Source organism: Brassica rapa, chromosome A09 (genome assembly GCF_000309985.2).
Source record: "Brassica rapa cultivar Chiifu-401-42 chromosome A09, CAAS_Brap_v3.01, whole genome shotgun sequence".
In the NCBI taxonomy this organism is placed as follows: Eukaryota; Viridiplantae; Streptophyta; class Magnoliopsida; order Brassicales; family Brassicaceae; genus Brassica; species Brassica rapa.
Window position 1 is genome coordinate 8,675,207 of NC_024803.2, and position 13,249 is coordinate 8,688,455.

At 28.7% G+C, this 13,249-nt stretch overlaps 1 long non-coding RNA gene across 1 annotated transcript in view; it reads left to right on the forward strand.

Annotated features, from left to right (window-relative positions):
- Positions 1–8,206, forward strand: part of LOC117128056 — a 36,934-nt gene extending 28,728 nt beyond the window's left edge. Inside the window, exon 2 of the long non-coding RNA XR_004451196.1 lies at positions 2,386–8,206. This is a non-coding gene — a long non-coding RNA (uncharacterized LOC117128056). The remainder of the gene's footprint in view (positions 1–2,385) is intronic.
- Positions 8,207–13,249: the final 5,043 nt, after the last annotated feature.

Below are 13,249 nucleotides of genomic sequence, written 5' to 3' on the forward strand. Positions count from 1 at the left end.
AATATTTTGTTATAAAACGATATGAATGATCATAGAACCGTATGATTATAAATTCTTATTTAATAAATAACTATACAAAATATACTATTCTTAGAAAAATAGGTTGGTCCATCTTAACTTATATTACACTTTTTATAAAACTAACTATCGAATTGATAAATAACGTACCAAAATTTTTTTTGCACTTTCCTTAAATAAAAGCTACGAAATTACCTAATATGATTAACGTATATGTGAAAATTAATTATTATGAATAATAAATATTTGATAACAATTTTTGTATCTTAGTTCTTTTTTTAATTTTATATTATTAAAATATATTTAAAAATCACATTAAATATATAATAAAAACATTTATATTTTTTCTTATATGTTATATTTTGAATTTTTCAAAACGTCTATAAATTATTAGAAATTTGAAGATCCCCACTCTGAAAATTTTGTGATCAATAGATTATTTTTTTGTCATAATAAGTTACAAATGATCATAAAATTGTATTAATATGAATTTTTATTTAATATTATAAGAAGATACACATGATTTTAAAACCATATGAGTAAAAAATATCATTTAAAAATAAAACACATATATATATATAGATTATACTATATACAATAAGATTACATAAATATTTTAATATTAAAACTTTCAATGAATTTTCAAAAACATTTATAAATTATAAACTTATTAAAGATTTCACATTGAAAATTTTGTTATCGATGATTTAAATATTCAGTTATAAAATGATATGAATGATCATAGAACTGTATGATTATAAATTCTCATTTAATAAATGACTATATAAAATATACTATTCTTAGAAAAATAGGTTGAACTATCTTAACTTACATTATATTTTTTATTAAACTAATTATCGAATTGATAAATAATCTATCAAATTTGTTTTTGCACTTTCCTTAATTAGAAACTACGAAATTACCTAATATGATTAACGTATATATGAAAATTAATTATTATGAATAATAAATATTTGATAACAATTTTGGTATCTTAGTTTTTTTTTAATTTTATATTATTGAAAGATATTAAAAAATCACATTAAATATATAATAAAAAATTTATATTTTTTCTTATATGTTATATTTTGAATTTTTCAAAACGTTTATATATTATTAGAAATTTGAATATTCCCACTCTGAAAATTTTTTGATCAATAGATTTTTTTTTTGTTATAATAAGTTACAAATGATCATAAAATATAACGCATATGAATTTTTATTTAATAAATATTCAAACTAAATAATATATATATATATATATATAAATACTAATGATCTAAAGCAACAAGATTGGCTGATCAATTTAGTCGTCCAGTTGAAATCTTTCAAAAGTATGTGAAAGACTAAAGTCAAAGTAAATATGGTTTTAGAATAGTAATTATATTTTACTAACCGAAATACCGAAAAAAAACCGAACCGAACCGAAACCAACTCGATATTCGGATTGAACACCCCTAATCCAAATGAAACCAAACTATTGTTTCATTCTTCAAAATATAATAAAAAGAATAACTTAATCCCGCGCAAGGCGCGGGTCTTATCCTAGTCTTAAAAGATTACATATGCCGCTTAAAAGATTATGCAGTCATGGTAAGCTTCCCTGTTGCTCCCTTTCAGCATGTCAATTCTTAAACCATATAGATCCCGAAAACATAAAAAAAAAATCTTTGTTTTCTCAATAAAAACTCATGAACAAGAGACTTAAAGATCAGCTTCATGTCTCATTGTTTCAATTCATAACCCATAAAAGAACCCCAAAAATAGAGAATGTATGTATTAAAAAAAGATTGCATTTTAATTAAAAATATTCACGCACAATGAAAAAAAAATTCAATATTAACTTACCATATACACTATATTTTACAGACTAATCAAAAACAAAAGCAAATAAATTTAAACTCGCCTCAACTTCATCAACATTATTTTACTTCAATAACTTCATAAACAGTATTCGTGGAAGCATCGTAACCTACTGGTTAAAGTTTAAAGGCTTCTACATCCACGTTTGAGGTTCAAATCCTATACTATACAATTTATTGCAGATTACATGAAATATAGGTTTCAAGCCTCAGAAAGAGCGATTTATGTAGACTACGAAAAAAAGACTTACAAAGGATCTTAATATCATAATTGTAATATCATAATAAATCAGCGTTAAAAAAAAACTTCATAAACATTATTGGAGGCTCCAAAAAGGAGATTAAGGGGGGAAATATATAAAGATTGCATCACACCAACTAAGAGCATCTCCAAAAGAAACTCTATAACTTTAAATATATAGTTTTTTCATCTCCATAAAAAACTTCAAATTTAGAGTTTTAAACTTTAAATATATAGAGTTTTCATCTCCAAAATATATTTGAGGTTTCACTACTCAAAACTCTAAATTTGAAGATTCATCTTTTTATTTACATCTTGGTCTTTATAATTATAATTACACATCACAATTATGACTCGTAAGTATTTTCTCATTTATCGTTTTAACCTTTACAGCTTTTGTATATCTTAAATATTTCAAATTTATTTTTATAAATTTAAATTTTACATATAAAATTAAATATTTTTTTAAAATAAGATCTATAATACTTTAAAACTAGAATTAGCAACAAGAATACTACAAAAAAACTTCATAAATTTTTTTCTAAAAAATATATATAAAGACATAATTATTACATACATTTAAATATTACAACAACACTAATAATCTAGAAAATTGCTCTGGAACTTCTAAAATCTTGTCCAAACAAATTTTGTGTAACCGAAGATGGATCATTACGAAATAATTTTATGTATTTCTGTTTATAATTTTATATTTTAGTGTAAGATTTTATTAATTAATATTACTATAATATTACATATATGTTATAAAAGTTTTATGGATTTATATTAGTTATGACAAATATAAGAACCGTAGTGTAAATTACAAATAATTTTAAAGTTAAATTTGAAGTTTTTTTTTGGAGAAGAGCAACACTGAAACTTCAAATATAGAGTTTTGCAAACTTTAAAATAGAGTCTTTTTAGAGATGATCTAAGAGATAAGCAGAATTAGTGATCCAAGGATTCGGTATAACATCTCACGTTCATTTGCGATTTTCCGGAGGACTAGGCACATATTAGCCGTGGAAAGTAGGGGTGATCACGGACCGAATATCCGGATTTTTGGAGGTATTCGTGATCCAATCCGTTTGGTAATTAATTATCCGATTCAATTTGATTTGTAAGTACTCGGATATTTGGTGTTCCAGATATCCGCAAAATCTTAGATTTTTAACCGGATATCTGATTCGATCCGTACAAATAAAAAAACTAAATTAAATAAAAGTTAATATATTATAAAATAATAATATTTTGTTGCAAAATAAAAAATTATTTACCTTTTTAATTCTTATAATTAATATAAAAAATTTAACAGATAAAAATATTGTAAAAGGTATATAAAATAAAATATTTATATAAGTTATACATTATATTCTTTTAAAATAGATGTATATAAAGTATTAGTATTTGTTTTGTTTCGTAGAGTTACATATATCCGGATTTTAAGGATCGAATCAAAACGAATAACAAATTGAATCAAAATTTACAGATGTTTTGTCCAGCCCTTGTGGGAGCATGGTTTCAAAAGTGACTTCATTTCCGCCAGTTCAGACTCAAATCCACGCTTTACGTTAGCAGACCTATGGGAACAACAAAATGCAATACTAAAGTCCATCGAATAACCTTCCTGCCTTATCTTACAACAAAGAAGAAGAAAAAGAACTTGAAACTACTACCTTCCTCAATTTTATTGTGTTAATTAGACCTGAGAATTTTATCCGAATCATAACCAACATTAATGCCCATGCATAACTAACATAATAAAATTGAGGATCCATGTTCTACTTGAGGCCCCACCTGGTACCTGAATGAATAAAAATTATAAGTTATGTATATATTCCAATCTGGGAATTCTGGGTATTTGGCATTTCATATATTTTTAAGTTTTGGGTTTTTGGCTAAAATTTCATATCTTTATATATATATTTAGCTTTTTTAATCGGGTACTTAGGTTTTTCAGGTTTTTGGATGTTTCGAATACTAGATACTCAAACCAAATCATAAACAATTTATTTGGGTATTTTATGGCTCGAAAAATTTAGACTCAAACCGTCCCATTCTAATGGAACCCGAAACAGATGTTTTGTCCAGCCCTTGTGGGAGCATGGTTTCAAAAGTGACTGCATTTCCGCCAGTTCAGACTCAAATCAACGCTTTACGTTAGCAGACCTATGGGAACAACAAAATGCAATACTAGAGTCCATCGAATAACCTTCCTGCCTGATCTTACAACAAAGAAGAAAAAAAAGAACTTGAAACTACTACCTTCCTCAATTTTATTGTGTTAATTAGACCTGAGAATTTTATCCGAATCAGAACCAACATTAATGCCCATGCATAACTAACATAATAAAATTGAGGATCCATATTCTACTTGAGGCCCCACCTGGTACCTGAATGAATAAAAATTATAAGTTATGTATATATTCCAATCTGGGAATTCTGGGTATTTGGCATTTCATATATTTTTAAGTTTTGGGTTTTTGGCTAAAATTTCATATCTTTATATATATTTTTAGCTTTTTTAATCGGGTACTTAGGTTTTTCAGGTTTTTGGATGTTTCGAATACTAGATACTCAAACCAAATCATAAACAATTTATTTGGGTATTTTATGGCTCGAAAAATTTAGACTCAAACCGTCTCATTCTAATGGAACCCGAAACAGAAAAAAATATTATATTTACCTTCTTTTATGAATCCAAATATTTGAATACCGAAAAACATGGATTCAATGAGAACAAATCAAACTCGATTCAGGGATCCGAATACCAAACCTAGTGCTAATCTTGCTATTTATTTTTTCATTAAACGTAAATCTATTTTTAAATATTTTCATTTAACTAAAAAGGTAGAATTGATTTTTTTTTCATTTAAACTAGTTAATTGAGGAGAAAAATTAAGGAACTGTTCATTTTGAACAGTCAAATAACATTGATTATTCTAAATTTTAAATTAAATTAATAAAATGTATCATATAAACTTTTAAATAAAAGTAAAAATGATAAGTTTAACAAATTCAAAAACAAATTGTGTGTGGTGTGAAAAATGCTTGGATTTTTTAAAATAAACTATAAATTTATAAATTTTGTACTTTGGTAACAAAATTTATTTTTTTGTAACAAAATTTATTTTGAAAATATTATTATGTAACAATACTGATTTACATAATTTTTTTTATTTATAAATTTGAAATGTATGTGGAAATTAAATTAAGTTAAACCTACATAATAGAGAATTTGTATATAATGATTAATTAAATCAATTTAGTATATATGTTTAAATAATAAACCAAATTGGTTTTTAACTCAAGAGAATACAAAGACGTTAATTACAGTAGATTAAACTCTTATATATACGGTATGAATAAATATCAAATGTTTCATATATGAAGGGAGATGTAAATTAATTGGATAACATGGTAAAAGCATTTAAAGGTATGACTTTTAACTGGTTTAAATTAAAAAAAAAATCACATATGAAATAAGTCATAATTTATGTGTTAAATAGATAGGATATAATTTTAAATTAGAAATAGAAATGAATATTTCTTTTTAAAATAAATGAGATCATGAAGGAGAAGAAAACTTAACTATGTATGGTAGAGACATCTTTGTCTAATGATTATCATTAACTTGACCAACTACCCCTTGAAAAGCTATTTTTTTAATTAATTAACACATTTGCTTCATTAGCATCAATAATTAATCACCAGAACTATTATTTATGTTGACAAAACATTACCTTATTTAACAAAAAAAATATATGGTTAAATCAAACATAGTGGACCCAAACTAAAAGGGTCATTTCATTGCTCCTCCTTAAAGGTAAGCCCTTAATGATTTCATTGATAGAAGTAAACCTATGCTTAAGTTGGATTATCAAGTTCTGTCATTTATGTTGACAAAACATTACCCTATACAGTATGTCTTTAAAAAGTTATGTATGTGAAGTTCAGAATCGTTAAGGTCCAATAAATGCTCCTTTTCTTCACAAAACTAGGAAGGTTCCTAGTTAGTATTTATTACGTTCCGATCGAGGAATGATGTTTCCTTAAATGCATTAATGTTTAAAATTAAATACATGTATGAGTTTTAAACGTTGCTAATCTTAAGTTTGTTTCGCTTTTTTTATATAGTTAAATCTACTAAATTGAGTAGAATAAAAAAATTTGCGGAGGAAAAGATTGCGATATATAGAAGCAAAAGTGATATTTCTATGTGATCATATTCACATCGATGTTTGGTACCTGATTTGCTCCAATCCAACGGCCCCACTTTTCCATCAATTTCATCTACGTACATAGGGTCTCGCCATACTTGTGTGTAGCGCTATCATAATATTTTTTTTGGAACTTTAGGGCTATCATTTGGAACATCGAATTATCTTTGATTCAATCAGAAAATTTAACGTTTAAACAGCGGAATAAGTTGTATGAAATGAGGGGAACGGACGGATGAAATTAAGAAATAACAATAATCATGGAACAGGAGTTTAATAATATATGTAGGGTGTTTTAAACTGTTAATTTGTCGTTATGAATGTAAGTTAATGTTCAGACGGAATCATCAAAGCAAATAAACATATATATAACCGACATCGAGTTGGTCCAGTGGTAAATGGATTGCGGCTGTATAACTTCCGCCACTTGGTTCGATTCGCGCTAGAAGTAACTATTTACAATGTTTGGGTTCCCGACAAAAAGATGAAACTACCCTTTTTTTGCACCAAAATATAAACAAAACATATATAACAAAAATAAAATGAACAATGATCTAAAGATGTATGGTGATCGGCGAGTGTTTTACACATTCTATAATAAATTAGTATTAAGTATGAATCTCAAATATTTGTATAATGAAATCATATCTATACGAATTTATATGTAAATCTTCGTCTACACTTCTTTTTTTTATATACATTACCTTCGTTTACACTTCTTTCGTTAGGATCCTATTTGACAATAGAATGCCTAATCAATGACAAACTGATGATTTCCTTCATGATAAAATATTTGGGCATGTTAGAACTTAGAAGTACGATGAATGGAATGGAATTTAGCTTAGTTATAAAGGTGACCTACGCAAAATATAATGCAATACGTTTTAGATACACTTGATTTTTGAATGCAATACAAAAAAGTATACGCTCATTAATATTTATTAGATTTTTACTTGGATGGACGAACCTGATATGACATATATGAATGAAATAAATTTATTATTATAGTATTGCATGACTTTTTTTTTTGTCCACGGTTTCATTTCATAATCTCAAATCAGAGTACTTGATGAACAAAGTTTAGGGACACCACCCATTGCAAAAGCAACAACAACTAAACAGAAGGTTATGCATAGATTATAACAACATGATAACGGAGTGACGAGAGGGACAAGGTTGCAAACGATAAAGGAGCCTGTAATGTCAATCAAAACCAACCCCGAGCGCAAGAAAAAGAAAAGAAAAATCGAGTCCGCTAGAATCTAAAGACTTGAGAATCCAGATGAAAACTTTGATGAGGAGCTTTCTGTAGCGTTATAGCTTTGGTGCTTTGAGTAGAACTCACGATCCACGTTCCATTAGCCACCAAGTCGGGAAGTTCTCAACATACCCGACTGGAGAGGACACATCAGCAAACTCAGAGGCAAGCAAACACCTCTTCCAAAAGATTGATTGCTGTGAGGTGAACCGCCATGCCAAATAGTCAAACCTGAAACAATAACATCCATAGCCAGAAAGACAGAAGTCCAGATAACATCCTCATTTTGAGGTAAAGGGAGCTTAAACCTGAAGATCAAAGAGCTTATAAATCCTCAATACGAGGTAAAGAACCATTCAAAAACAGCATAATCTCTTGTTTGCAAGGAAACAAAGATCTCCTACTAAGACAATTAAATTCTTCTCGGAGGCAATGATCAAACAAGAATGACTCACTCCAGTAGGATATAAACACCATACCTTGCGAAAGCATGAAGCAAGGGAAGATGGATCCAACAACATGTGACCAAGGTTTCAAATGAAGGATATGCTTTGACTGAGAATTGCAAATAGCAGTAGAGAGCTGCACTCCAAAAGGTTGCACTGAGGTAATAAAAACTGCATACAAGAGTTTAATAATATATGGAGGGTGTTTTAAACTGTTTTTAATGTTCAAACGGAATCAACGAATCAAATAAACATATATATAACCAACGTCGAGTTGGTCCAGTGGTAAATAGGTTGCGGCTATAATTTCTGCCACTTAGATTCGATTCGCGCTGGGAAAGAATATTTATAATGATTGAGTTCCCGGCAAAAAGATGAAACCACCTTTTTTTACACCAAAAATAAGCATATATAACAAAAATAAAATGAACAATGTTAAAGATGTATGGTGACCGGCGAGTGTTTTACACATTCTATAATAAATTAGTATTAAGTATGAATCTCAAATATTTGTGTAATGAAATCATATCCATACGAATTTATATGTAAACCTTCGTCTACACTTCTCTTTTTTATATACATTACCCTTTTTTTTTTTGATTAATCAGGAAGTGATCCGGTGGCTTTGGTCAACCGATTAATCCCCCTGAACCCGGAACCAGCCTGCGTCTGTACCCTCAAGGGGCCTAAATCATTCCGTGACCAGCGCGTATCGAATCCGGGTCTGTATTGGGGCTTTTTGCTCCCTCAAGACCACTAGGCCAACTTGCGCTGGTTTAATATATACATTACCTTCGTTTACACTTCTTTCGTTAGGATCCTATTTGACAATAGAATGCCTAATCAATGACGAACTGATGATTTCATTCATGATAAAATATTTGGGCATGTTAGAACTTAGAAGTACGATGAATGGAACGGAATTAAGCTTAGTTATAAAGGTGACCTACGCAAAATATAATGCAATACGTTTTAGATACACTTGATTTTGAATGCAATTCAAAAAAGTATACGCTCATTAATATTTAATAGATTATTACTTGGATGGAACGAACTTGATATGACATATATGAATGTAATAAATTTGTTATTATAGTATTGCATGACTATCTTTACAAGTTATCAATACGAGATTAAAAAAATTGAAGGGGAGATTTACAAACGAAGCGATTTCATTTTCGGCAGGGTCTCCCGATATGTCTCCTAACTAATTGAAGCCTTGTAATTGTAATTTGCAATGATTACCATTCCAAATATCGTTGAAAAACACTTGTGGTATTTAGATGTACGCTAATTTTAAACTACATTTTTAACACTGAAGGATTATATCCAGGATTGAACGTTTGTGTCCATATACAGTAAGAAGTCTATAAATTAATACTTGCTGACAAAAAAACTTAATAAATTAAAAACACAATAAACTAATAAATTTTGTCTGTTTTGAACTGGACTAGTTCCAAAATATGACAAAAATCAATAAGACAATATTTTTTGTAAAAACATTCTGTAAACATATATATGATCTCATTAAAATTATAAATTAAAAAAAAATACAGCTTAGATAAGTACAAAAAAAATATTGTACTATTTATTTTATTTTATCAGTGAGTTTATCTTTATTTTAAACACTTCAAAATAGTTTAATGATATTTAATAAAATTATATCTAAGAGCACCTTTAAATTATGTGACATATAATAAAGATATAGTAAAATTTATAATATAATATAAACGTTGAATTTATAAAATTTAATCTGTGAAATTAACTATTTTCTTATTTTACAAAACAAAATATATAGTAAAATAAAGAAACCTAAAAATAAAACTTTTGTTGATTAATAACTCTAAATTCCAACTTTACTAGAAATGAATTTACTGAGAGTGGAAGAAATCAACCAAGACTGAGTTAAAACTTATGAGAGACAAACTAAAATTGAATTCAGCTAAGTTTAGAAAGTTGTAAAATAATAGTAGTTTATAAAATTACTTTTATTTGTTAATGTATTATCCTTTTTAGTTTAAAAAACTTAAAGCATCTATCTCTATAAGTTTTAGTGATTTAATCTCTCTTTTAGCTAGTACTTTCGTCGTTCTTAATTTGATTTTCGATGATTTTGTCTATTATTCATCACAAATTTTACTCTAATGTCAGATAAATACATTTTCTAGTCCTCATCAAATTTTAAAATATTATAGATATTCGTATAGCACGTGTTTGAAAAATGAGGGAAAATAAACAATGTTCTAAGCAAACGGTTATTAGTTGCGTACAGTTTCAATTAGAGTGCGAACCAAATATTACGAAAAGTGATTAAGAAAGAAAATTAGTTTTGACTTCTTCTTTTTTTTTTTGGTGGGATCGGCGGCTTGTGTGTTGTGACCATCAAGTTTTACATTGTTTACTGTCTTATAACAAACGAACGGCACAAAACTAACTTCCCTGAAACTGTGTTTAGCAACACAAAGTTCATAAAATTTCAACACTCTAGTCACTTCTCTAAATCAGATGCAATCATATCTATCTTCACACAGATACATGTGTTACGTTAGCGGGTCAACAAAATTTACAGGTTAATACAATCAAATAATTATGTTTTTGGTCTGACAATAACTAAATATCTCAGAATTCAATTAACTTATTTTAGACTGGTTTCCTCTTATTCTGGGTCCTGTTATCTCGATACGGATATCAATTATGAAATGGGGATTTTCTCAAAACTAGCAATGTGATATGTATTCAGCATAAAATATTATTTGACATGAACTGTTATGTTTCTAAGAGGAAAGTGGTGCTTTATGTAACCTCAAGAAATTGTAGCTTGATAGGCTGCTGTTGAAACTTTGGTTCCTGTAGCTGTGTAAGACATGGAGGATGATGTGTGACACATGCTTCAGAAAAATAAAAATAAAACGTCAAGATACGATGATGTGGAATATTTATATATGTTTGGTTGACAAAATAAACATTAAAGAATATTATTAAATTACGAACGAGAAGATTTAAAAGATTTGGTAATGCTAAAATATTGGAAATAATATATTTAGATAATAAGAAAATGTTATCTGATATATATCTCGGCTTTTACCTAGAACATGAGGTTAGAGTTTTTAACGTCGTAATTTTCAGAAAAAAATAACAAAAGGTATTGGAGTTTCATAGTTGAGTGAATTGATAGACTTGACCAATATGTGTTGAGTTAAGCAAGGTGGGTGTGCTAGGAATCGATATGTGTTGGGTCGTGTGTGGCATCGCCGTGTAATTCGGGTCAAGCAATTCTCTAAGATATTGTGTAAATAATTTCTAATAAAAGAGATAACATACTCATGATTACTTTGTGCCTTTTTGTTTTCGTTGAATATCGATTCTACAATTGGTATCAGAGCAGGCTACCTAAACGAAAGAGGGTTCTTTGAACAAATTTGAGATCCTGAAAAGAGATTATGATGACTTTGACACATAATATGTTGCTACTGAATGATGTGAATTATGGGTATCGGAAAGTGAGAATGAGAGCAAATTTACGTGGAACTGTTGAAAATGTCTGGACGGTTTTTCAATGTGGATAGGAAGAACGCGTGTCACTCTAGAAGATGGTTTAAAGACATCTAAAACTGAAGACAAAGTGCACTGCGTCAAAGTAAAAGCTTTCAAAATTTAATGCGAAAACATTGGATACAATCTTCAGTTATGTATATGGAAAGCAATGTGATAATACAAGGATGTGATACAGCTAAGGAGGCTTGGGATATACAACAAAACGCTTTTGAGGGTAGTTAACATTGGATACAATCTTCAGTTTTGTATATGGAAAGAAATGTGATAATACAAGGATGTGAATCAGCTAAGGAGGCTTGGAATATACTACAAAACGCTTTTGAGGGTAGTAGTGCAACTGTTAGGAGGACAAGACTGAACTTGCTTACATTACAGTTGGAGACATAAGGATGAAAAATGACGAGAAGATATGAGATTTTAGTGTTACGCTCACAGAGCCGGTCATGACATCATAGAGACTAGAAGCAAAACAAAATTGGACACTTTATTGTTAAAGGAAAAAAAATTGAAAATCTAACATGTAAGTTGAAGGATTCAAACTTGGGCTGAGGAAGTGGAGGCTTCTTTCAGGGAAATGAAAAACTAGGCTAGGGATACTCTTATGAATTTCACGGCCGGTATTTTAGTTATGTAGATGCGGCTGAAAGCATGGGCTTCATCTGCTTGGCTCAAGGGCGGACTATGCATGCTCAGCTCCATAGCTATTGAAGCACAAGTTTTAGGTAAAAAAATACAAAGATGCAAAATTAGTGAATAAATTTTTGTGGTATTTGCCTACTAAGTTTGCAGCACATAAACTGTAATAAATTTGAGGATGAACACTGATAAACTTAAGTTCGCTGAGACAGTAGGGATGTTAAAAGCTACAGAGATGGAATTAGAATTTAAGTTGTCAAAATGTTCAAGATTCTATAATTACGGTCGACAAAGACATCCATAGAGCCCAGATGCTTGAAAAATCTATTCACCTAATGATTCAGAAACTCGAGAAAACCACAGATCTTTTGTATAAAATGTCGAGCGACAGAATGCCTAGAAAAGAAGAGAAACATAAAAAACATAAAATGGTGTGTTTTAATTGGGGAATTCAGCCAAAAAAAATCTCAACTTTACACGAATTGCCAAAACAAACATGAACTTTGGGGCTGGCCAAAAAAACACCAAACTTTCATTGACTTTAGAATTAATTAACAATGTTTTTGCTGACTTGCCAATTTAGCACGCCGTCAACAAATTTAACAGAAATATTTAACGTCGTTTATTGTTGACGTTAAGTGAAACGACGTTGTTTTCAAATGAGATGAAACGACGTCGTTTTACACAATTTGAAATTAAAAATATGTAAACCCCTGGATTCGAACCCAGGATGGTTGGTCAAACGGGAAGGTATTTTACCACTGAGCTACTGGCACTTTCAATGTATGTACTAACATATTTACTTTTATTTGGTACATATTAAATATAAAAAATTCTTTAAAAACTTAATAAGATCTTTAAAATTCCAAAAAAATAAAAAATAAAGAAGATTTTTATAAAATTAATTTAGAAATTAAAATTAAAAATAAAAATAAAATTTTATTTTTCTTTTTAAAAAATAAAAACTCTTCCAAAATTTTCTAAAAACTTAAAAAGATCTTTAAAATTCCAAA